This window comes from Pogona vitticeps, chromosome 7 (assembly GCF_051106095.1).
Source record: "Pogona vitticeps strain Pit_001003342236 chromosome 7, PviZW2.1, whole genome shotgun sequence".
NCBI lineage: Eukaryota > Metazoa > Chordata > Lepidosauria > Squamata > Agamidae > Pogona > Pogona vitticeps.
Genome location: NC_135789.1, coordinates 11,881,696 through 11,908,328, shown reverse-complemented (window position 1 = coordinate 11,908,328; position 26,633 = coordinate 11,881,696). Strand labels below are relative to the sequence as shown.

Below are 26,633 nucleotides of genomic sequence, written 5' to 3'. Positions count from 1 at the left end.
TGAGACTTCAAGCGGCAGCATTGCGGGATCTCTCCGTGTAGGTGATGTTTTGGGTAAATTCTCCACCAAAGCATGAGTATGAAAATACCGCATCTGCCTGGATAAAAATTAAGTGGTGAGCGTCCTAAGCCCAGGATAGGCAAATTCTCCCTTGTTTGTTATCTCAGGTTCTTTCCAGGATAAGAATGAAGAAAGGTGCGAGTTTGGGCAAATTCTTGCAACAGATGAGCTGGATTGAACTGCTCGCCCCTCTTCTACCCCTCAGGGCGCCTTATTCCTGAAAGGAACGGCCTGTCCTTAGAAGGAGGAGACATCCTTTGGTTAGACGGCTTTGGGGGTATGCTCGGTCCGATGGGTCACAAAGACCGGCGTGGATGGCGCTGTGCTCAGGAGAACCTCCGCCTGCAGAGTAGGCGCTCCGGGGCGGAGTGGGGAGAACCACGAGGGGACAAGAAGCTCTTTCCGGGTGCTTTCTGCTTGGAAGCTGTCCGGAGATACGCTTCGGGGTTGAGGCTGCTACGGCAGGTGGGGGGAAAAGTGTCCTTTCTGCTTTCTCGTGGATTCAGATTTATTTATTTATTTTAAAAAACCTGACGTTCCTTCTTTCCCAAGATGCACATTTGGCTCGAAAATGGCTGAAAATGAAACCTTTGTTCTTCAACGACCTGGTACGCACCATGGAGGGGCGACTTGCCCACATCACAGGTGGGCAAAATGAGGAGCCAAAATGGTCTTCAGGGTTGGGGTGGGGGTCGTCTCTCCCCAACTCTGCCCCTTCATGGCAAATTAATCTTAAATTGTATTATGAGAGAGAGAGAGGGAGAGAGCAATTCCTGGGCGCTTCCTCTTTTGCGCTGCTTTGTGATCTTCTGGCCCAAACTGCCTACCAGCCCAGAGAATTTCAAGTTGCCCTTCCGGAATGGCGCGAAGGTTTTGTGCCAGCTTTCTGTTCATGCCACCCGCCGCTCACTTTTACTTATCTGCCAAGTGCCTTGATAAAGGCACAGCCCCCCAAAAATGGCAACCCAGGTGTGAATCCCCAACCGTATCGAGATAGATCAGCCATTCTGCTTTCTTGGTCCCCCAGCAAGTCACGGAAACACCCTTTACACGGTCTGCGTCCTTGGGAGAAGCCTCCTTTTTCTCTGGCCTTGCCTCTCAAGCTTAGAAATTCCCCCCCTTTTTTTTTGAGGAGGGGGCTACAGCTCCCAGAATACTCCAGCTCTGATGTCCAGCGATCTAGGGATAGCCCGTGCCCCCCCGTGCAGGCCGTTTTGCCCTGGTTGTGGCCCTCCCGGATGCCCGGAAGTCACTCCTGGGTTTGGAACAAGACTGAGAGACTTTTTTTTTAAAAAAAGGGGGGCACTAGGTGTAATGACTCCAGCAGCCCCCGGGGAGCACAAGGGGCCTTTTCACGATGGTGTCCTTCGATGGCACAGCGTCTGTGCAGGGAAGAGGCAGGAGCCAAAGGAACTGAAAAAAAGATTTGGTGCCACCCTGTTTGCAAAGACAACAGGTAACCTGTGCTTTGGGCAATGTTTTCATCAAGCAGGAGGAAGAGCAAAAAAACGAAGAGTGATGGGTGGGGAGCGATGGGAGGCTGCTGTGTGTGAAAGCCAGGATGATGATGATGATGATGATGATGATGATGATTAGTATTATTAGTATTAGTATTAGTAGTATTAGTAGTATTAGTAGTATTATTAGTATTAGTATTAGTACTAGTATTAGTCATAGTTGTCATCGTCGTAGTAGTAGTAAATAAAAAAGGTAAAGGTAAAGGTTTCCCTTGACATTTAGTCCAGTTCATGTCCGACTCTAGAGGGCGGTGCTCATCCCCGTTTTTCAAGCCGTAGAGCCAGCGCTTGTCCGAAGACCGTTTGTTTCCATTGTCATGTGGCCAGCGCGACTAGGGAACACTGTTTTACCTTCCCACCGAGATGGTACCTATTTATCTACTCGCATTTGCATGCTTTCGAACTGCTAGGTTGGCGAGGAGCTGGGACAAAGCGACGGGGAGCTCACTCTGTCGCGTGGATTCGATCTTACGACTGCTTGGTCTTCTGACCCTGCAGCACACAAAGGCTTCTGCGGTTTAGCCCACAGCGCCACCATGTCCAGTAAATAGAATCGAGCAATTAAACTTTCCTCTATGATCAGTTTCATTGGGAAATTAACATCTCTAGAAATTGGGCTGATGGAGTTCCCAAAACATCCCCGCTATAAAACAGGGAGGGGGGGCTCTAAAGCAGGGCTGAGTTGGGTGCCTGGATCCTCCCCCCCCCCCCCGCAGCCCTCTTGGGAGCAGATGGTTTTTGGGGGCAGAGCCTTCTCCCTTGATGTCGAGGAGCTTGGGACGAGAGGCTGAGCGAGCAAAGGCCTGCCTGTGAGGGTGTCAGAGGCCAGAGCGCATTGAGGGGCGGGCTTCCTTTCTTTCACGCCCGGGTCTGAACACGAAGTGAACGGTCAGAAAAGAAGCAGAGAGATGGGTTCCTTTGCTGTGCTTGGTCCCTTCTGGTGATGAGTGGCTTTGCTTTTTCTCTGATTCCCTTCCGGTGACCGGGTTTTAAAAATATGTATGCCATGTATGGATGGCACCCAAAGTCTGTGCCAGCTGGATTTGTGCAGAGGGGCAGCTCTCGGTGGATGGTGCCCCTGGTTGTTTGGACGAGGCGAATGCGCTTGGCGTCTGCTTGACAGCTTGTCTGGATGATTCCTTGTCACGGCTGCGGGCGCCCATGGAAAGCAAAGATAAGCAACGGATGTGACAGCCAGTCAGCAAGTGGCTTTGGCCGTGAGTCAGATCCCATGAAGATGTGGCCACATGTCAGTCGGCAGAAGGCTCGAGGTTGGTTGGATGGTTGGTTGGTTGGTTGCTGGCTGTTCTGTTCTTCGTTTGTTTTTCTGCCTGTAATGATATCATGTTTCTGTCCGTGGTGCAGGAAACCCAGCGACCACTCAGTGGGTGTGGGAAAAAGGAGTTCTCGCCCAGCTGATGGGTGTAATTTTTCTCAGGGAGCGGGTGGTACCTTTATTAGACCACTTGAAAAAAAATCACATGAAATAAAAGGGAGCAGTTTGGTCATCATGGAATACAAATGCAATGCCGTTATAGGCCACCAAAAAAAATCATACCGTCTGCTAGCTTTTGTTGACGAGGGCCATCTACTTCATCAGGCGCGTACCAATGTGAAGAACTTAAGTCTCCAACTTCGGGTAAAAATGTGTTATGGAACCTAGAAACCAAGTAGAAATGAAATCTACAAAGAGATGAAGTGCCCGTTGTCAGCGAGGGACCGGGGGGGGGCTAACGATTTGAACTTCATCCAGACAAGATGGAGGCACTCGAGGCCAGTCAAAAGGCAAATCAGGGGAGAGGGACCCATCCTGGAAAGGGTTACCTTTCTGCTGAAAAGTTAGGCTCACAGCTGGGGTCTGTTCCTGGACTCAGGCCTGAACTTGGGAGGCCCAGGAGTGGCTTTGTTGGAGTTCAGGCTGGCGTCCCATTGCTCCCGTTCCTGGAGAGGGTCCAGTTCGGCCATGGAGACACATGCCTTGCTTATATCCCGTCTGGACTTGGTTTATATCACACCATACTCGAACCAGGGGACCTCCACTCCAGTGGAGTGTTGGGAGAGTGAGAATAGACCAAAGAAAATATTTCTTGACCCAGTGTGTGGTTAGTCTGTGGAACTCCTGGCCATAGGATGTGGGGACAGCATCTGGCCGAGATACCTTTAAAAAGGGGATCGGACAGATTCCTGGAGGAAAAGTCATGATGGGGACGTACAGTCTCCAGGCTTCGAAGGAAGGGACCTCCAAAGGCCAGATGCAGGGGAGGGGGAGCAGGAGACAGGGATCTGGTCGTCTCATGTGCTCCCAGAGGCATCTGGTGGGGCCACTGCAAGAGACAGGAAGCTGGACTAGAGGGGCCCTTGGCCTGATCCAGCCCAGGGCTCCTCTTAGGTTCTTATGACTACTGCAACACGCTCTGTGTGGGGCTGCCTTTGAAGAGTGTTTGGAACCTTCAGCTGGTTCTAAATGCTGCAGCCGGGCTGCCGAGGGGTGCTGGTGACGGGGAGCCTGTCTCTCCCCATTTTTCCAGCAGCTCCACCAGCTGCTCCTGGGCCCAATCCAGAGGACTGGTTAGACTCTATAAAGCCCCTCCCGGCTTAGGTCCAGGCAGCCTAAAGGGTCATCTCACCCCCATGGGAACCTTCTCGGCTTTTAATGACTTTTGGGGAGGCCCTTCTCTCGGTTCTACCACCTTCCCAAGCTCAGGAGAGAGCCCCCACCCCCCGTCCCTCTTGTCCTTCCGCCCTCAGGCAAAGACCTTCCTCTTCAGCTGAGCCTTGAAGCAGAGAGAGAGAGAAAGAGAGAGAGAGAGAGAGAGAAAGAGTTGGGAATGCTTTATTTATAAAAACGAGATATTTTGAAAGGTTTTCAAAGTTGTTTTTAATCTTGTTTTAATCTTGACAAATGCTTAATTGTCTTTTCCTAATATAGTTTAATGATATCATTGTGTAGTAGTTTCCATTGTCGTGAGCTCCCCTAGATCCCCTAGGGGGAGGCAGGCAACATACAGTACAGTGGTGCCTCGCTTAGCGAGTGCTTTTGCGATCGCTTTACGATGTTCCCTATGGGGTATTTTCGCTATGCGATGACCGATCATCGCAAAGCGACCATTTTCGCACAGCTGATCGGCAGTTTCAAAACGGCCGCCAGGAAAAAAACATGGCCGCCCGCTGTTTTCTGGGACGGATTCCTCACTTAACAGGCAGCTAAAATGGCCGCGCTATGGAGGATCTTCACTGAACGGTGAGTTTGAAGCCCCTAGGAACACATTAATCACGTTTTAATGCGTTTCTATGGGCTTTTTTATTTTGCATTGCGACATTTTCGTTCAACAGTGATTTCGCTGGAACGAATTAACATCGCAATGCGAGGCACCACTGTATAAGGAAAAGTATAAGCAACCCATTCCACTTCTGACCTCCAGGTGCCGAGTTCTGTGGGGCATTGGGCTTTCCTCTTTTTGCTGATTGCTCTCTGGACTACTTGAAGTTATGAATCGTAACAGGCTAGCGCGAATCCAGCCCAATCTTTGGGTATTATTCATCCCCAGAGCCACACTTACTGAATGATGAAGCGTATGGACAACGGCTGAGTAATCCTATCAGTGCAAGTGATCGCTATGCAGTAGGATTCTGGATGTGATCGTGCTACAAGACTTTTTAGTTCACGAGGATTAGGTGTGTTCAACATCTTTGTTTCATGGTGCGCGGATGTGGCCCAAGGCTTTGCGCTGTTGTTGCCAAAGGATGTGAGCCAGCTCCGCATGAGTATGCCTGGATGCTTTGAGAAATCCCACCATACTGTGACAGAAGAGAGAACAATTGGTGCATAATAAGGGGGCACGGAGAGACAAGAAGCTGTGTTTTAGACAGCAGGAGCTTTGGGAAAAATCACGTTCTGCGACTAGCAGCTCTCAGAATTCTGCAGCTGGAAGACTCTGGGAGTTGTAATCTTAAATCCCAAACCCTCGCAAGCTCTGCGCATCAAATCACATCACTGGGGCCAGTGGTTAAATTGCACGAATGATTGGAGCTTGATTCAGATAGCTGGCTCAAGGTTGGGAGGAACTGAGCAATCTTCCCGAATTTGGCCAGAGATGTATCCCGTTAGTTCGGTTGGGTCATCCACAGAACTCCATCTTCAAAATCCAGAATCAGAGCAGTGGGGTAATGAACGATTATTTATGTGTTCATTTCCCTTTGGAAATTAGACCGAGTGATTTCCAAATGTAGGGGGAAATTTTGGTGGAGCAAACATTTGGAAAGATCTCTTAGTTGTTTCCATTTTTTGGGGGGGGGGACTTGGAAAATTATTTTTAAAAAGCAATTTGTTGCATTTACAGTCCCGGGACTTTTTTTAACTACAGCAATAGTTACTTTTATCACAGTGACTATTTTTGCTCTTAGGAGCAAATTATACCCAAACAGTGAGACAATGGCCATCAATATGAATGTACAGTGGACCCTCTACTTACGGAATTAATCCGTATTGGAACGGTGGCTGCAGGTCGAAAAGTCTGTAGGTCAAGTCTCCATTGACCTACAATGCATTGAAAACTGATTAATACCGTAACCGGCTGTTTTTGTTCCATTTTTGTTCCATTTTTGTTTTTTTCCTGGTCTGTAGGTCGATTCTCCAGCTGCAAGTCGAACCTAAATTTTGCGGCCAGAGAAGTCTGTAACTCGAAAAGTCTGTAAGATGAGCCGTCTGTAAGTCGAGGGTCCACTGTAGCTAAACTATAGTTCCAGTTATATTAAAAATGGAGTGATGTTTTTATTCATTGGCCAGAATCCTGTTGGTGGTCTCTACTAGTGTAGACCCACTGGATTTACATGTGTTGCCTCACCCTTCAAGAGTTGTTTCAGTAGATCTACAGCAGTGGTTCTTAACCTTTGTTACTCTGATGTTTTTGAACTGCAACTCCCAGAAACCCCAGCCAGCACAGTTGGTGGTGAAGGCTTCTGGGAGTTGCAGTCCAAAACTCCTGAGTAACCCAAGGTTAAGAACCAGTGATCTACAGTACTCTAGTTAGGGCTACCAACAGGATTTACTGCATTAAGATATCCTCATAAGTAGTTCTAACAAAGGGAGTCCCATAAGTTCAATGGTGAGTTATGGACCTATGGAAATGCTATTAATGCAGAGAGTTACTGAATCACAGAATAACTGAGTTGGAAGGGGCCTACAAGGAGATCAAATCCAACTCCTTGCTCAAGGCAAGGAATCCAAGTCAAAGCAGATCAAACAAAGATGACTTTCTCATGAATGCCTTCAGTGCTGGAGGTCATAGGTTCCCTTGGCGTACTACTCTAACAGTTAAGAAGTTTTTCCTGATACTCAGCCTAAATCTGGCTTCCTGTAGCTTGAGCCCATTATGACGTGTCCTGCACTCAGGGATGATCGAGAACAGATCCTGCCCCTCCTCTGTAGGACAGCTTTTCAAATATTTGAAAAGTGTTATCATATCACTCCTTAGTCTTCTTTTCTCAAGGCTAAACAGGCCTGGTTCTTTCTGTCGTTCCTCCCAGGGCTTGGTTTTCAGCCCCCTGATCCTTCTTGTTGCCCTCCTCCAAACTTGCTCCAGTTTGTCAGCATCCTTCTTGAAACGTAGTGTCCAGAACTGGGCACGACTCAACTTCCAGACACCCATCGGATCTTGGATTTAGATTCCTGCCTTGAGCAGGGGGTTGGATTTGCGGCCCTTGGAAGTCCTTTCCAACTCAATTAGAGTGGTGCCTCTAATTTGTTCTGTGGTTAATGTTGTCTTGCGAAAAATTCGTCTTGCGAAACGCTTTTTCCCGTAGGAATGCATTGAAATCTAATTAATGTATTCCTATGGGCAAAAAAAAAAAAAGCCAGAACAAAGTCAAATTTGGTTTACAAAGGGTTTATTAAGTGCTCTTTAAAGCCATACATATTGTGCAGATGATTTCAAAAATTTCAATCAAAAAACTTTAACTTTTTAAACATCATAGAAGAACATTTAAAAATCAGCAAACATGAGGCAGGAACAAAAAACGGAAAACATTTGTCTTGCGGAGCATGGCCATAGGAACATTTTGTCTTGTGAGTCATCAACCCCATTGCCAAAACCATTTGTCTTGCGAGGTTTTTTTTTTCCTGCAAGGCATTTGTCTTGCAAGGCACCACTGTATTTACTGATTCTGTGATGGTTAAAGTGATGCAAGGGATACTCAGAAGCTTTATAAACGATTACCTTGGTTAACCAGGGGGCAGGATGGTACAGAGGCCGTTCTGCTGTGCAGCGTGACTTTTCCCTCCTGCAATGCCAAGCAAATGGTCCTTGGGGTGCAAAGCGTTTGGCCCGGCCTTCTGGCCTCCCTGTGGCCGTACCCCCTCACTGACCACAGATGCCGTCCTATATCGGCTTGCATAGCGTTATTCCCACTCTGAAAACGCTGAAGTGCCTAGTGGATAGCAGGAAGAATTTTAAGCCAGCCAGGCAGCTGCTTTTGGTCCGGCCTCTTTTGCCTGCGGTTCCTCTGAGAACCACTCTGAAATTTGAAAGAGAGATTTCTAAGCAAAACAAATAAAGAAGATGATGTCCCGAAGATACGGCGAGCCTCTTAAATAAAGCAAGCACAGAAACCGTGGAGCAGTTTGAGTGTCTCCCTCCTTTAAGAGCTCCCCCGGGTGCTGCTGTTTGAGAGGGAACCTGATCAGACTGCAGTTCATGCCCTCCAAGGGGGGGGGGGGGGAAGCAGCTTCTCATTCAGGGTCGGGTGTGGGGCCGTGAGAAAAATGTGAAAATAGACCAGTGTTTATGGAGAGTTCTTGGTTTGCCTATGAGAGAGAGGCGGCCACACGAGGCAAAGGGGCCCATGCTTATAAAAAGCACTGGCAGTGTTGTAGAAAGAAGTGGGGGGTGGCGGGGGGGGGGGAGAGAGAGTTATGCTTAGCTTGAGAATTCCACAAGGGCTGTATTTTTTTTTCTTTCTTGGTTTGATAAAAATGCAATAGTGTTTCTCAAATATTTTGAAATTGGGCCTTCTTGAATTCCATGCCCAGTGTAGTCCCCTCCGCGCGCCCCGCCCCATAATGGATGTGAAGAATCTGCTCCACCGTTCAAAACGCCTCATAAAAAAAGAAGCGTGAGATAAGTCGCCCAGCGACATTCGCGCAACCATTGCTTTTGTGTAGTGTGTTGCCAACACATGCATGTCTCATGAAAACACTGCACAAAGAGTCTATTGAGGCCGGCATACCTAACATCCCTTTAAAACTGGTTCTCTCTCTCTTTCTCTTTCTCTCTCTCTCTCTCTCTGGCATGGTTTTATTAATATTTTTTGAAGTTTTCTGGATCTGAATCCGGTGTGGGGAAAGAAGGGTCCATTTCTTCACTCCTTGGATTTCTGCCTGATGGGAAAGGAAAGCTGCAGAAAGGAAGGGCCATTTTCCGTTTCCATGGCTGCAAGCCGGCAGGAGTGTGGTAGTGCTTTGCCATAAAACGAGATGCAGCACATAACACTCTATACAAATGAGACCCCAGGTAACGTTCAGCAACATTCAGGAAAAACTTCCTAACTGTTAGAGCAGTGCAACAAGGGAACCGGTGATCTCTGGAAGTGGTGAGTGCTCCAGTGCTGGAGGCATTGAGGAGAAATTTAGACAACCCCTTGGCCAGTCTGCTTTGGTTTGGATACCTTGCGTTGACCAGGGGGTTGGACTTATTGGCCTTGGAGGCCTCTTCCAACTCCATGATTCTACAATTTAGGTTTTGAATTTTTTTTTAAAAAAATCTTTGGCTCATTCTTAGAGTTGTTCAGGTCTCCAGTTTGTCTTGCAAGTTTTGCACCTGAACCTTTGGAAGCTGGTCCACAGACGACTTTGTCCTAATGACCCACCTAGTAGAACGGGTGCACCCACCAAGCCCAGCTGAATGTTGGGATCTGTGTAAGTTGTTGTTGCCAAAGAATGGGGACAAAGTGGCTCATTCAGGGTACTCGTGCTGGATTGGTCCAGGTGGGCGGGTGTCCAGGGTGTGTTTAAGGCAGGGAGAAGTACTTGCCATTTTGAGGAAGGCAATGATGGAGTCATACCTGAAGATGTTCATTCCAGATTCAAGAGGAACTCTCAAGTAGCTGACTGACTCTATTGTTTTGGTTTTCAAACAAAATGCTTTAAAACATACTACCATATTTTTCGTGCCATAAGACACACCTGACCATAAGATGCACCTAATTTTTAAATGCCAAAAAATAAAATAAAATAAAAATAGATTAAGTCCCATGCTGGGACTGAAATAAAAATCACCAAAAAACAAAGTAACATAGAAACATACCCCCCAGCCCAAATCTACCCTCCAAAACCCACCTAGAACATTTTTTTAAAGTAAAAACCAGCACCTTACCAGCCCAAAGCCTCCTGGGGGTCCTCAGAAGGCAATGGGGGTGGGGGTGGTTACAGTATTTGATCCATAAGACTTACACACTTCCCACACACATACACTTTTTTGGGGGGGGAAGTGTGTCTTATGGAGCGAAAAATACGGCAATTTCAGATACTGGAAGCATTCCAGATTCTCACAACCAATGTGGCCAGAGGGAACCCATCATCTGGACCCATGAAAATCTGGCTACAGACCTGACTTAGGAATTGAATCATTTCCCCCCCCCATATGACTGACGAAGTGGACTTGTCCACGAAAGCTCCCATTAAAATATAATAGGCTTTAAGGTGCTCCCACATTTTTGTTTTGTTTCTTTGGATTTTGCCCGAGAAGCTTGCACAGATGAACACAGGGAACTCTTCAGAATCTATCTTTGTCTCTCCCTCTTGACATCTCTGTCCTTCACCAAGACACAGACAGGGTTGTCTCTCCCTAACCTTGTTAGTCTGACTTGATGGCAGTCTCTTTAGTAGCAAAAATAGTGCATTTTTTCCTCAGCTACTCCATGGGATGAGCTGTGGGGCTTTTATATTGGGATGCTGCCCTTCCTGTCATATGTGGAAGGCTGCTGATGCTGCGCAGAGCTTTGAGGGAAGGGTTGCCTATTTCCTTGGCAATTGTGCCACACGTGTTTTTAACTCAAAAGCTTGCAGAGAGATTTGCTCCTTGCTAAAGTATTTGTTCTCGTTGATTTGCACAAGCTTAATGAATTTCAATGTGCCTTCAGGACAGTCAGGCAAAAATCTCATTGGATTATTCCTGAAAGGGTTGTTTCCAAAGTGTGATCTTTTATGCAAAACATGCAAAGCAGTTTTTTCCAAACTCGGGGATCACAGGGAATTTTCTGGGGGATCATGGGTCACCTTATTATGTGTTGTAGCCCTTGTTGAAAAATTTCTTCCTTAACCTTTCGGAGTGGGAAGTTACGTGTGTTTGTGTATGTAGGAGAAACAGGCTCTTTATGGGGAAAAATAAGCTTCTGCTTTCTGAGAAAGGAGGATTACCCCCCCATGAAAAATGCCCGTTTAGGCCGACGCAGTGGAGGAGGGGTCATAAGTTACTTGGCTGTTATAAAAGAACTTTTTTAAAAAAGTGGTGGCCACTGTTTAAAGGAATCTTTGTCGGGGCCCACTTGAATCAGCCCAGTCGGGGGGAAAACACCCATCCATACATCTGCTGGACCCAAAAGCTCCAGATGAGAGCACAGCTGGATCAGGCAGGTTTCAGATCTGGACAGTTTCGCCTGGTTGCTGGCAAACAGCCGGCACCAAACTGGGCTGTCGGCAGTCCAAAAATGAGCTAAATAACTACAGTATTTGATCACACCCTTTAGTGAAATGTGTGGATGAGGAATTTTTGGCCCTTTCAGTATTGCTTTCCTCCATGAAACAGAGAGAGAGAGAGAGAGAGAGAGAGAGAGAAAAGGGATTTGTTTGGTCCCCCCCTTTGCCCCCTCCTCTTCATAACTTCTGCAAACTGTCTATGCAACCCTATGCTCTTTCCATTTGAGAGGTAAGACACATACAAAGAGCAAGCTTTATTGTAAATTGAGACTCTGACATTCTTTGGTTCGGTTACTTGTAAAAAAAAAAGCAGCTGCCATCATCCTTTTGCCCAAGGGGTGGGATTTACATTAAAGTGGGATTTTGCACAATTTGGTGCCACCCAAAAACATGGTGTTGCAGCTACTCATGTGTGCTGTGAGTGAGAAGCAAGCACGGGTTTGTACCCCTTTTTTGGGGGGGGGGGGTTGTTCTGTGGCCAAGGAGGCAACACCTGTTGTTGGATGACTATGGGTATGAACTTTAGGTGCTTAACAGAGTGATCTTTACACGAGAAGGTTTATCATCATCATCTTAGAGCTGGAAGGGACACCCTGTGGATCACGGAGTCCAGCCCCTCTCAAGAAGGCCCCGTGGGGGAATTGAACCCCCAGCCTCTGGCTCCGCAGCCAGGTAGGTGCCTCTGCCACTGAGCTATCCCACAGTTTATACCACTAGTAGCTGGAACTTAATTTTCGGAGGGTTCAGTCGTTTCAGTGCTACTCCGATTGGCTTCTATTGACTTGTTTTACTGGATCCAGCATCTAGTGTCTATGCTAGTGGTGAAAAACTCACTTCTGTCTTCCTACAAAAGGGGACTTTTATCATACAAGATAGATAAAAGTAGTGTGAACTGCTGGAGAGCTCAGAGGAGCCAGAGGTTAGGAATTTGATTCCCCCAGGGGGCCACCTTGACAGGGCCTGGACTGGATGATCTAGAGGATCCCTTCTTAGCTCTGCAGTGCTAAGATGAGGATGGTGATGAATTTTGGGGTGGTGGTGAGGGGAGGCGCTTCCTGTTTTCAAAATGGAGAGTCGAATGCCTCTCTGTCCTACCCGGCAAGCCGAAGGGCGACTCAAGGTGAAACCTGATACATACCTGTTGATCCCGGCCAGCTCACCTCCCTTGTCCCTCCCATCTTAAAAGAGGCTTTCACCTAAAGCTCCCGCCTGCCACGCCAGTCTACGTTTGTGACTTCATGCCTCAAAAAGACCTCTGCATTTTCCAAAGCCTGCACAGAGTTTGGTGCCTTTTTGTTCTCCCTAATGTGAATTTTTGAATTTAGCTGTTCCATAAAACTGTTTGGGAGGAGTCATTAGGGGGTTTGGAGCCCTGTCTCCTCAGTATGATGATGACACCAGGTTCTTTGTTACATCTGGATCGGTGGTGGACATGCAGGTTCTGCTGAACGGGTGCTTGGACACCGTGGAGGGCTGAATGGAGGCCAGTTAGCCGCTGCTGCTTCCTGATGAGACAGAAGCCCTGGGGGCAAGTGGTTCTGAGGTCCAGGACCCGGGAGGATCCCTTGCTCTAAAGGAGACTGTGCTAAGTCCCCCTGTACTCAACCATGTACTTCTTATTGGTCTGGTTTTTCCCGTACATTTTTTAAAAATGGAGAAAGGCACGGCACGACCCGGATAAGCTATATTAGAGGAGGATAACACGTCGCTTAACTGTTTGGTTTGGGGAATGGGAAATAATTTCAAATGATATTGGCATGAAGAATTAGAAAAACAAACCAGACGTGTTCCTCCTCCGTGTTTCCAGTCAATGAAACAGAAAGGTTATAAATCTTCGCTCCAGGAACTGAAGCTGGGATACAAATCGGAGGACAGAATATACTTTCTCCATTGGGCTGTCCGTGTATGCACCCATAGGGGTTTTGCGCCTGAGCAGACCTTGCTTCGGAAAGTTCTGAAGCCTAAAAAATTGAAAGTACTTCTCTGTCTAGATTTTCTCAGCCCTTTTTGCCCACTGTTGCAAGAGCAGGTGAAGGACTGCGCCAGAACCTCCACCTCATCTTCCTTCATTTTGATACCTTTCCTGCCTTTGCTTCTTCCTTCTTCCTTCCTTTCCTCTTTTATCTAGAGAGAGAGAGAGAGAGAGAGAGAGAGAGAGAGAGAGAGAGAGAAGTGGGGGGAAAGGGGAGAGAGGTCATTGTTTAGGGGTAGAGTCAGAGGGGGACCCCCCCTCACCTTGTTTCTGCCGCCCCCTTTCCCCCAACAATTTACGGTTGCTGCTTTGATGAAAAAGTGTGCCACGTGTGGCAAGAAGATTGGAAGCAACATTTGTGTTTTCTGCCTGGGAAAATCCACTTAGTTAAGTCTTGCAGAATCTGCAAACGTTTCACGGCTCTTACACTTAAAAATCGGCCGTCTCGATTCGGTTCCTTCCTCTGGGTATAATCCTTTCGAGCTGCAGATCCCCTTGCTAAGGCGAATCCCAGTTCACAAATGGGCCAGACAACTCTAATGGAAGAACAGCTGGAACCGTCTCCCTCTCCCTCATCCTCCTCAAACCCATCTTCAAAGTCAATGAAGAAATGAGAGCATGGTGCTCAAAAAGGGCAGGCAGCCTCCAATATCAAGGCCACCAAAAGGAAGGAGAAAAAACTACAATCCGTGGATGCCAGTGTCATTGCAGCTCCCTTGGATCCCCAGCTACTAGTCCGAGAGCCAACCAATGCGCCTACTGCCAACACCCAATACACGGTCCCGGTTTCAGAGGGTGAATGCTTGAGCCCCTGCGTGCAGAGTGTCCCCATGTCACGAAGACCTTCTCCTCACTTACAAGAGCACCTCCACCATCGGAAGGTGAGCCAACGTCAAAGATTGAGCTCCCTCTCCCTTGCCCGGCTGTTCCTGCAACCGAGACAACGCTACAGGGAGAGGAGAAGACCCACGCCGAGATCAATCTCATGATCTCTGCCACGTCGGTACTGACCACGCTGCTTGAGGTCTCCTTTAATGGGCTCCCGGCATGCTCCTTTCTTCTGCCCTGCTCGCTTCATGCATGGGGACATGGGATGGCCATCCCAAACATACAGAAGCCAGTACCAATGCCGCAAGAGAAGCATGTCCGTCCGGCACACGTCCTCGGTCTTGGGAGTCCGGCACTAGCAACCCATAGGAACGCTCCCCTCTCAACGACATGAGCGCTGTAACTCCCATCCCCATTGGGACTTTCAGAATCTATCTCACTCTCCATAGGAACCCCCCACTTTGTGCGTTCCATGCAGACAACACCGGCAACCGGAACTGCCCCAGTCATCATCTTGGGCTTTGGCTCTTGGACCGGCATCATCTCTGGGTTTTTTTACGCCCTACTGATACCGATGCCTCACTTACCTCACAGTTACTGCATGGTTCCCATCGTCTGCTGATGACACCCTCGGCTCCTCCGGAAGATCCGTCTTTCGACCACAGCGCTGACGACTCTGAGGGAGAAGAGGGGAAGGGCTCTCTTCCTACGCCCGGGTCGCCACCCCCTCTTCTGATGTCCACAATGATGCTCCACACTCACCGTCGGAGGACTTCTCTTCTTATAACGACCTGATAGAGACAAATGGCAAAATCACTGCGGTTACCTGTCTTCAAACCGGTTCCACCAGCAAAGGATGCTGTCTTTGCTTGCATCCGTTGAAAGGCAAACATCCCTGTTGAGATGGCCATGCTCAAGACTTTGACTGACCTCACCATCCAGTCCTGGAAAAAAACCTTCCTCAATTCTGCCAACCTCTCACAAAATCGGAAACTTCTATAGAGTTGAACTGGACAAACATCCCACACCAAATTCCATCATCATACAAACCACCCAGATGAGATTTGAGGGCTCCTCGCGCGACACTAATTCAGACTCAACAAGCATTGGGGCTTGAGGCCTTCAACCATGTCTATCCTGCCCCACTCTCGCTACCATCCATTAATCTTTTCGCCTACAATGACAAGAGAGACCCTCCAAACAAAAGACTGTTTCTTCTTTCACAATTTCTCAAAAGACAACTTCTAACGTGGACAAAATACCATAATCTCCGACTCGGTGTCTCATTCCAACAACCGCATCCCTCCCGTCTCATACTTAACCAACGTGAGCACTGCGCCCACAGACAAGTCTAGATGACCTTGTCCAGATATGGTTAAGACTCATCCTATCAGCTTCCTTGAACTTCTAGCCGTCTTCAAACCCCTCTGAGCTTTCAAAAATTGAATTCAGGGTCTCACGGTTCAGATTGCCACCGAAAACAGCTCGCTGATGTATTCTCTCAACAAACAAGGAGGAATGAAATCCCCGAGCCTCCTATTCCTTTCAGGCTTCCTCTGGGACAGGTCCCCATGGCAACCCATATCTCTGGCATGGACAACATGACCACAGACCGCCTCAGCCGGAAAATGACAGACATGCACGAATGGGAACTTTCTCAGAAAATATACACCCAACTGATCTCGCACTGGGGCGAGCCTGCTGTGGAGATGTTTGCCAACGGCACAAACTCCCAATGTGCCCGCTGCTGCTTCCGTGCAGACAACGGACCAAACTCCTTGGGCGACGCCTTCGCCATGACTTGGACCGGGGAATCTCCTCTCCATGTTCCCCTCTTTCCACTGATTCAGCGCATGATTGTGAAAATCGTACATGCGATTCTTTTCACCACTACCACCCCCGGTGGCCATGACAACAGTGGCTCACCACCCTTCTTCTTACAGCGATGGACAGATTTCAGCTGCCCGTACACCATGAACCTTCCCTTCCACCACAATGGCATGGGTCATCACCTGGATGTCCCTCACCTGACACTCACCGCCTGGAGGATCTCTTTCTTGCAAACATTTTGAGACAGGCTAGATGCCCTTCCACTAACAGACTCTATGGCTATACAGTGGTGCCTCACTTTACGATGTTAATTCATTCCCGCGAAATCGCTGTAGAGTGAAAACATTGTCAAACGAAATGAAAAAACCCATTGAAACACATTGAAAACCGTTCAATGCGTTCCAATGGGCTGAATACCTACTTATCCAGCGAAGATCCTCCATACGGCGGCCATTTTCAGTGCCTGTAAAGTGAGGAATCCGTCCAAGAAAACAACGGGGGGCCATTTTCTTCAGCCGGCGGCCATTTTGATACCTGACGATCAGCTGTTTGCTGATCATCGTAAAGCAAAAATCGGTTCCTGAAGCAGGGAACCGATCATCATTAAACAAAAAAAACCCATTTAAAACATCGTTTTGTGATCACAAAAGCGATCGCAAAAAACTAATCGTATAGCAATTTCCTCGTTAAGCAAGGCAATCGTTAAGCATGGCGCGGCTGTAAGTGGAAGCGTTTTCAGCACTATGTGGCATCACATCACCTTCGGGACTCTCCTTCATCTCTTCTCGTGGTTCTCACCTTCCTACTACACCTCAAGAAAGAAGGAATTTCTGTCTCCTCTGTCAAAAGTCTACCTTGCCGCTATAGTCGCTCACCAACTTGACAGGCTGTCCATCCAGCTGTTCTTCAGACATCACACTGTCAAAAAAACATCTTATAGGGCCTTCTCAGTGCCTACCCACATAGGCAACCTCCAGAAGACTCCTATGGTCCGTACCACTAGTTCTTTCCCAGCTTACCAAGCCTCCCTTTGAACCACTGGCGACAATGGATCTCCTATCTCCCAAGGTCACATTCTTGGTATCGCTCACATCAGCACGTCGGGCCACTGGGCTTAAGGCTCTTTGAAGTGACCCACCCTTCATCATTTTCTCCCCACTGCGAGATCATTTCTCCCATCATTTTCTCCCTGCAAGATTTTCTCCCAGGATCACTCGCCGCGCTGACATTACCTTCCTCCCCAAGGTAGTGTCTCATTTTTCACATGCCTCTCAACCTAATCATACTACCTACCTTCTATCGGTCTCCGCAGAATGACCTCAAATGATCACTCCATTCCTTGGACGTCCAAAGAGCGCTGGCCTTCATACCTTAGAGAGCAGGAAAGACTTTAGACAGACGACCAATCTTTTCGTCTCCAACCAAGGCCCCCAAAAAGGACAGCCTATTTCGTCCCAACGCTTCTCCAAGACCATAGCCTTATGGTCTTGGCAAATGAACTTGCAAACAATCCCCCCCCCCACGAGTTTTCTGCAGCTACTCTTCCAGAGAAACCACACTATAGACTAGATCTCGGGGCTCAGAGAGACTCTGCTTTTGGTAGGACTGTTCTATCCTCTAGCTTGCTAATCCCCCCTATGTGTGCGTACATGGATGCCACGAAGAAGAAGATTGGGTTACTTATGTGACTAGAGTTCTCGGAGTGGTGATCCATGTATCCACACATCCAGCCCACCTCCTCTCTTGTTTCGCCCTTCCAGTTTTTTCTAGTGGTGGATCATTGCGACTGAGGACGCCCTATAGACAGAGGGGCCCTTTCACTTTTGAGGCTCTGGAACTTTCCGAAGCGAGATCTGCGCAGGCACAGAACCCCTATGTGTGGATCCATGGATCACCCCTCGAAGAACCCTAGTTATGTAAGTAACCCAATCTTTTCTCTTTCTCTTTCATGGAAGACAAAAGGGACTGTGGGAAATTCAAAAAAAAAAAATCTCTCTGTGTCTACACAGCTTTGAAGTATCTTGGCCTGCAAAATCCCAGCTTTGTTTGAAGAAAGAGGAGTGCCGTGTTGGACCAAATGATTACAAAATACATAATTGTTCCTGCAGCTGCGTCTGATATTATGGACGCTGCATGAATGGGTAAAAAGTCTTCCGTTGCGAGCTTTCATTCAGTGAGCAGAGAGCGCTTTTCAGAGCAGGTGAATAGAGAGGCCTGGTTTGAAATTCAAAACGGGAACCGTTTCCAGGATCTACAGCTGAGGGTTAGAGGAACGGATCGCTCGCCATTTTGGGGTCTCTGGGCTAAATCCATCTCCCAGTCCCAAACAGAGTAGACCCGGTAAATGAGTGAGACTTTGGTCCATCAGCACAAGTTCCGTTGTTGATTCAGCGGCTCTGTTCCAGTTGGAGCTAGCACATGCATTTAGGCTTTTCTGTTGACAAACCCCTGATGAGGAAGTCCAGTGAGGGCGCGTTGCGTTTCGGTTTTCAAAACCTCAGGCCATCCATGGATGGTTGGGTGGTTGGCTGGCTGGCTGGCTTGCTTGCTTTGGCCCTCATGGTTTCAGAGGACATAACTGTAAGACTGGAGTAAGCAGCTTCTTGTTAAAATCAGTGTTGGCTTGGGTAGCTTTTCCGGAAATCGGGTGGTGGGGAGCCATATTGCAGATCTCAGATCAATGATTCGGTCCAAGCCTGTTACCCATTAAGTGTGTCCCTCTCTCTCCCTTGTCAAGGATCAGAGAAGGAAATACTTCATAACAAATAGAATGCAGAACGAATCTGGTCCGGCTCGTTATGGCTATAATCAAAAAAGCAAAGCAAAGCATGCTGCTTATATACCGCCCCATAGCGCTTCAAGCACTCTCTGGGCGGTTTACAATTTAATTATGCAGGCTACATATTGCCCCCCCCCCCCCCCCCGTGAGCTGGGTACTCATTTTACCAATCTCGGAAGGATAGAAGGCTGAGTCAACCTTGAGCCGGCTACCTGGGATTTGAACCCCAGCTCGTGAGCACAGTTTTAGCTGCAGTACTGCGGTTTAACCACTGGGCCACGAGGCTCCTATCAAGAAGGTGAAGGAGAAGAGGAAGGTGGAAGGAGAGCTTTAACTTAAGAGGGGTAGCCTTGATGAAAGGCCATTGTTCAGAGATGGAGGAGAAGGAGGGCAGAGTTGAGTCTGGGGGACTGCCGGACTCTCCCTCCCAGCAGAGGATGGGTTCCATGCCCTACTGATTTAATACGGGAAAACTACAGATATGCCAACCCTATATAGAACATAATCTCCAGTTCCCTCTAGTGGCCAGTTTTGACAATACACGTTGGAAACGTGTATGGGGGGGGATTTTTATTTAAGATTTTCAGGCAGCAGATAACTAAAACCACGGGCACAGATCCCGTGGATATGGCAGTCGTCCTGTATACATGGCAGTCAGTTTAACAAACTGTGCACACGCGCAGAGAGAGGGGGGAGGGGAAAGCAAAATAAAAAGCACATACACACAGCACCTTCTCCCCAAAATCAAGAAAAGCAAGCAAGCAAATAAAGACGAAAACCCCACCCGAACTCAGGCTTCAGGAATAAACATCTCTCCCCTATCACATTGATGACTTTGGATCCAAAATAGAGTCAGAAAAAGAGTAAAGATGATGAGTACTCCAAAATGGAGGTCAGCAGGCGCGCAACACAGGGCAAGAGTCCCCCCCCAAAGGACCCACCAAATACAGAGCAGGTCTCGTTGCTTTCCAGATCCTTTAAAGATTCAAACTTTCCACCCATCCCAGATGTTCTGATTCGCAGCTGATGGCCCTCGTAGTGAGACTCATGACACTGTTCGATGAGAAATCAAGAAAGCATTTTTACGTGCATGGATCCAGGAAAGTGAGATAAAAGAGGGAAATGCAAACGAACACAACATTGAAGTGAGAGAAGTGATTTTGTATATCAAAGGCTCTCTTTCAAAACTCAGTGAAATAGCGTGAAAGCAATCCCACCAGGAGCCAAAAGATGTTAGGGCATCGTTTATGACCCCCTCCCTGTTCCTTTCATTACAAAAATCCCTGTGAGCTCTGGATTGCCAAGAAGCCCTTCTTGCCAGGCCTCCACGCGGCTGCTTTGTTGTTCCCGATTCCCTCCCCATGCCTGGCCTAACTCTTCTGCCATCTTTTGTTCTGGAATGCCATGCAAGGTGTGTCTCCCAGAAAGGAAGGGACCTTCCTTGTTACCTTTGTGCCCAGACCACCACCTTTCGGGAAGACACGTCCCATGAATGCCGGTCTGTGCTTGGTTTGCCTAAGGGAAATGTGAGTTGCGATTGTGGGCATCCGCTAGTGTGCAGTTGTGCTGGCATTTAACCAGAAGCAGGAGGGAGGAAAGGCATCCTTATGACTTTGGGCTTTCTCTCCAAATTTCTCTCTCTCTCTCTCTCTCTCTCTCTCTCTCTGTGTGTGTGTGTGTGTGTGTGTGTGTGTGTGAGAGAGAGAGAGAGAGAGAGAGAGAGAGAGAGATGGGAACTAAGGCTTTTCTCTTTTTAGGGGTCAGTTTCAAAGAAGGCGGCTGAGGACTTGATTTTAATTCATCACTGACAATTATCAAAATTTGGAGATGGAAAATTGGAATGGAAAGGACTTGAGATTTAAGATATTTGAACCTAGGAGGAACCAAAGCTAACAGATTCATCTCTCCCTATCAGTACTTTGAGAGCTTAACTTTTGTAGGTCTGTGGGGAAGGCTTATCTGCAAACGTGGTTTTCGTGTTCTGCAGTGACCTTCCTTCCATGGATATAAAAGCCACAAACATGTTTTGTCATACATCCAGAGACTACCATATTTTTCCGTGTATAAGACGCCCCCAACTTTTCTAACTCCAAATTTCTTTCTTTGCAAAAAGTGGAGGAGGAAAGCAGCTTTTTGCAAAGAAAGTGGAGGGGGAAAGCATTTTCCTCGCAAGAAAGTGGAGAGGAAAAGTGATCCCTTCTTTCTCCCTCCACTTTCTTTGCAAAAAGTAGAGGGGGAAGGCAAGGATCAAATTGCTTTGATCCCTCTCCCTCCTTACTTCCATGTATAAAACGACCCTCAATTTTTCCTCTAATTATTTTAGGGAAAAGTGTCATTTTATACACAGAAAAATATGGTACTTCCAGCTAAACCCATTCAACCAGTTGCTGAAGAGTGACTCGATCCTTATAGGAGTCGTTCATAGGAGCGTTTTGGTTCATCCAGGCCAACCCCCTCATCAGGGCAGGAATCCAAATCAAAGCAGATCTGACAGATGATTGTTCAGTTTTCCCTTGAAGGCCTCCAGGGTTGGAGCCCTCACCACCTCTCAAGGTGATTGGTTCCATTGTCATACTGCTCTAACAGTTGGGAAGTATTTCCTGACATTCAACCAAAATCTGGCTTCCTGTATCTTGAGTCCATGGTTGCATGTCCTGCACTTTGGGATGATTGAGAACAGATCTTGCCCCTCCTCTGTAAGACAGGCTTTCAAATATTGGGAAAGTGCTATCCTATCACCCCTCAGTCTTCTTTTCTCAAGGCTAAACATGTACTCAAGGTGAGATCTCACCGGTGCTGAACAGAGAGGGACTCACAGAGCTTGGAGACTATGCATTGTAGCCTAGAACTTAATTGAGACTACTAAACCGATATGGGGCACTGGGTTAGAAATGCAGAGAAAATCTGGTCCACAGCTCCTTCGCAGATGGCTGTCCATGCTTTATCTGAAGCTCTTCGGAGAAGGAGAGCCATCAGCTTCCATTCCACTGTCAAGCATTTTTTTTGCCCCTCAGGAAGTTCTTGATGTTTTGTCAGAATCTATTTTCTTGCAGTTTAAGACCACTTAGAATCCAGAGGTCTCCATCCTGCAAAGGTCAACAAGCTTGTTCTGTTTTGGTATGTGAATCAGACCCTGGATATTTTTGTCTTGCCCTTCCCTCCATTTATAAGCTTATGGCAATGATCTCTTTCTCTCAGTGATTGATACAGCAACCCTGTTAGGTAGAACTGCTGGCTAGCTCAGGGATTCCCCCATTGAGCCTCTTGGACGGGGGCTGAACCTCACATCCAGAAGGTCCCCTCCAGCTCTGCCGTTCTAAGATCATCCTCATTTATTGTTTGTCTTTCAGAGTTACCAAATAGAAGAACTGGGCCTCGCCTCCCATCTTTCCTCTTCCCTCTGCCCCTGTTTTCAAGAGTATTTTGGGTTTCTTTGGGAGGGATGTGTCGGTACAAGTTGACGCATCTGTCACGACCGTCCTACAAGCTAACACCACTTGTCTCGGTACCGTGTCGCTCACCATCAATCTCTGACGTTCCTCTTGCCTGTACCTAGATTATGTACCCAATCTTAGGCACCCACCATGTCCTTTAACCACGCTGCCAATTGTTGATCTACCAACCATGTTTCCTGTGAAAGACTGAGGTCCGTTCAGTACTTAACTTTGAAAAAAGTATAGGTTTATTGGTTGCACGTTGTTTCAGGAGTGGTTCTTAAGCACATTACACAAAGTTACATAAAGCGTCCCGTATATTCCTTTAACCTCTTCTGTACTTAACTAACACAGGTAACACTCTGACTGTTCACTCACTAAAATCTCTCTCTGCCACAAAACTCCCAAACGATCTCTCTATCTTCCCAAACTCTCTATTCCTCTTTTTTCTCTATCTACCCTACTCTCTGCTTCAGCCCCACTTCTAGGTAGCTGGCTCCACCTCCCAACAGCTCCCTATGGGTTCATGCAAATGCAATGCTGACTATGTATGACTGTGAGCGCTCCAGCATCCTTCTTTGGAACAGGCCACCCTTTAGGCGGCCTGATGGGTTATTGGGATTAAAGGTCTCTCGTTGACCAGGTTTTAACTCTTCAGTATCCAAATTGCACAAAGATGGTGTCCAACATCCAGGATATGGAATACACACCAGCCCAAGTTGGTCAGAGCTATCCCCAGAAATGTTAGTCCAGGGGCAAAGTTCTTGTTTTGCAGGCAGAAGGCGATGGGTTCGATCCCCAACAATTCCAAAACGCCTGCACGTTGCAGGACCTTAGCGGGCGGTTGCCCGCTCATGTCGGACTAGATGGACCTGCGTATGGTGGGGTTATATAAGAGAGCTTCTTTTGACGTCCTGCCTCCCTCAAGGATTTCTTGCACCTCTTCCTTGGAGTTTCAGCTTTCTCCCAGTGTTTGGTCTTTGAAAAAAAAATGTCGTAAACATCCATTGGAACGCTGTGGGAGCATGGTCTTCAAGTTCAGCGTTTCATTTTTCCCTGCAAGATTCAAGAGCATCCCTTCCGTTCAGTGGGAGAATTTAAAGCGTGTGTTCAGGTATGCTACTGGAGGGGCTACTCTGAGGTGCTGTAAGGTCTGAGCAGAGGGGCTCTGTGGTTCTAAGATCGTCCTCATCCTCCTCTGTGGGGAGTTGTTTGAACATAGAAGAAGAGGGCCTCCCATGTTCTCTCTTCCCTCGGGCCCTGTTTTCAAGAGTATTTTAGGTTTCCTGCCTTACAGAAAATTAGTACAGCCTAGCCTTTCTGAGAAAGGCCTAGTCTCCTGAGAAACCTATATGTGGGACAGGAAGCAACAGTTAGAACTGGATATGGAACAACTGACTGGTTCGAAATTGGGAAAGGAGTACGACAAGGCTGTATATTGTCCCCCTGTTTATTCAACTTATATGCAGAATACATCATGCGAAAGGCAGGCCTGGAGGAATCCCAAACCGGAATTAAGATTGCCGGAAGAAATATCAACAACCTCAGATATGCAGATGATACCATTCTGATGGCAGAAAGTGAGGAGGAATTAAAGAACCTCTTAATGAGGGTGAAAAAGGAGAGCGCCAAAAATGATCTGAAGCTCAACATAAAAAAAACAACCCAAAGATTATGGCCACTGGCAAATAGAAGGGGAAGATATGAAGGCAGTGAGAGATTTTACTTTCCTGGGCTCCATGATCGCTGCAGATGATGATGGCAGCCACAAAATTAAAAGATGCCTGCTTCTTGGGAGGAAAGTGATGACAAACCTAGACAGCATCTTAAAAAGGAGAGACATCACCTTGCTGACAAAGGTCCACATAGTCAAAGCGATGGTTTTTCCAGTAACGATGTATGGAAGTGAGAGCTGGACCATAAAGAAGGCTGAACGCCGAAGAACTGATGCTTTTGAATTGTGGTGCTGGAGGAGGCTCTTGAGAGTCTCCTGGAGAACAAACCTGTCTTTTCGTCAGATCCTGAAGCTGAGGCTCCAGTACTTTGGCCATCTCATGAGAAGAGAAGACTCCCTGGAAAAGACCCTGATGTTGGGAAAGTATGATGGCAGGAGGAGAAGGGGATGACAGAGGACGAGATGGTTGGACAGGGTAATCGAAGTGACCAATATGAATTTGACCAAACTCTGGGAGGCAGTGGAAGACAGGAGGGCCTGGCGTGCTCTGGTCCATGGGGTCACGAAGAGTCGGACACGACTTAATGACTAAACAACAACAAAAGCCTTTCTGAAAAAAGAGCTGACAGGGAACTAAAGGAGTGGCGTCGCTTCTAGGCCACGAAGACCCTCAGCAACAGCAGGGACACGGTTTCCGGGGTTGGAAGCAGACGTCGGCCTCAGCAGGTCATTGGAAGGCAAAGCGAGGCAGAGACCATTCATGGAAGCCAAGGCTGGACTTGAGCTGTCTTTTGGGAAACTGAGCTGTTTGTTTCCCAGAGGGCATCCGTTTCTTTCACGTGTTGCAGGAAAAAGAGACGTGACGGGTGTCTCCTCTTGACGATGTTGAACGGAATCCAGGCCGAGCGTGTGCCTCCACGTTGATTAGTTCTTTGAGACCAGCTTAACTGAATCATTGAGCAAGCAAATGCAGGATTGGAAATGCCACTTTTGGACGGCCTGTTGCAGAAACTCAGAAGCCACACACCCTGGCCTATGCGATCTGAGGAGTTCTGGGAACTGTAGTCATAAAAAGGAACAGCAACAAAAGGTTTGCTGTTTTTGTACTGCCTCATAATGCTTAAAGCACTCTCTGGTTCTCCTCCCCCCCCCCCCCCGTGAGCTGGGTGCTCCATTTACTGACCTCGGAAGGATGGAAGGCGGAGTGAACCTTGAGCCAGTTGTCTGGGATTGAACCCAGGTTGTGAGCAGAGTCTTGGCTGCAGTCCAGCAGTTTAAACACTGCTCCCCAGCGCTCTCGATTACAACTCTCAGATTAGAGCTCCCCCAATCCTTCAGTTATCGTGGCCATTGGCCACGTGGGGGTGGGGAGTGTTCTGGGTTCTACTATCACAAAGTGCCACGTTTCCTACTTCTTGATAGGTTTTTGGTCTTAGGTGCTCCATCCTGAGCCAAGCTGGTGCCTTCTAGGTTCCTGCTGGTGGTCCCTTTCGCTGGGGATGATGGCAAATATAGTCCCGGCATATCTTGAGTGTGCAAGGAGGGAAGCGGATGCTCCCTCACATCATGCTCTCCCACCCTCAGAATTCACAGAGCCACAACCCCCCCCCCATCCAGCATTTCAGCTTGAAGAGGGGAAACGTCCTGTTGGGGTCAAGGGTTTGTAAAGAGAAAGGCAGGGGAGGGAGGGAGGGAGGGAGGGAGGGAGGAAGGAAGGAAGGAAGGAAGGAAGGAAGGAAGGAAGGAAGGAAGGAAGGAAGGAAGGAAGGAAGGAAGGAAGGAAGGAAGGAAGGAAGGAAGGAAGGAAGGAAGGAAGGAAGGAAGGAAGGAAGGAAGGAAGGAAGGAAGGAAGGAAGGAAGGAAAAGAGAGAGGGGAAGTAAGAAAGGCAGGACAAGAAGGAAGGAAGGAAGGAACGAACGAAGGAACGAAGGAACGAAGGAAAAGAGAGAGAGGGAAGTAAGAAAGGCAGGACAAGAAGGAAGGAAGGAAGGAACGAAGGAAGGAACGAAGGAACGAAGGAACGAAGGAAAAGAGAGAGAGGGAAGTAAGAAAGGCAGGACAAGAAGGAAGGAAGGAACGAAGGAACGAAGGAACGAAGGAACGAAGGAAAAGAGAGAGAGGGAAGTAAGAAAGGCAGGACAAGAAGGAAGGAAGGAAGGAAGGAAGGAAGGAAAGAAGGAAGGAAGGAAGGAAGGAAGGAAGGAAGGAAGGAAGGAAGGAAGGAAGGAAGGAAGGAAAAAAAAAAGAATAAAGGGGTGCTACTTATATACCATCCCATAGTGCTTCAAGCTCTCTCTAGGCAACTGACAATTTAATAGCCACGGGAGAACTTGAATCCCGGTCTCCTGCCTTCTAGTCCAACTACGGCATCTCATGGACTGAGAGAGCGTTCAGGCTCCAGCTGCCAGGTGCCCCGCCTGCCATTGGTCAATGAATCGCTGGCTATGCCCCAGGGGTCTCCCGGGAGCCACATGCTTTGGACCCACGGTGGTTGGGATCCGAGTTGCCTGTCCCGGCATGCTGAGGCTGGAGCGTGGGAAGTCGCTCAGAGCAGGACCCTCGGGCTGGAAACGGACCAAGACAGAGGTTGGCTGGTTTAAGAGCGTTTAGAGGAATGTGGGATGCTTCAAAACTTCGCGGCAGGCTCGGCTCAAAACAAGGGGAAGGGAGAAAGAGTCTTTTGCCAGCAGGAGGCGAGGCACTCTCTGAGGCTGAAACAAAACCCTATTTTGCAGTCGGTTAGATAAGCGGCGAGTAGGCAGGAGCGCGCTTTCGCCGCTGGGAGCAGGAAACGCGAGTTGATCGACCAGCCAAGCAATCCCACCTGACAAGACGGCCGGATTCGA

At 48.0% G+C, this 26,633-nt stretch overlaps 1 protein-coding gene and 1 long non-coding RNA gene across 6 annotated transcripts in view; one reads left to right on the top strand and one right to left on the bottom strand.

Moving 5' to 3' along the window:
• Nucleotides 1–26,633, top strand: part of KAZN (kazrin, periplakin interacting protein) — a 174,523-nt gene that overhangs the window by 62,761 nt on the left and 85,129 nt on the right. The window lies entirely within an intron of this gene.
• On the bottom strand, nt 7,447–26,054 carry LOC144584005 (uncharacterized). Of its 4 annotated transcripts, none has more exons than XR_013537987.1 (3): nt 17,192–26,054; nt 14,656–14,859; nt 7,447–13,392 (listed from the first exon to the last, which is right to left on the bottom strand). It is a non-coding gene; the product is annotated as an uncharacterized LOC144584005 (long non-coding RNA). The 4 variants fall into 4 exon arrangements; XR_013537988.1 differs by lacking the exon at nt 17,192–26,054 and adding an exon at nt 15,429–17,136; XR_013537989.1 differs by lacking the exon at nt 17,192–26,054 and adding an exon at nt 15,529–17,136.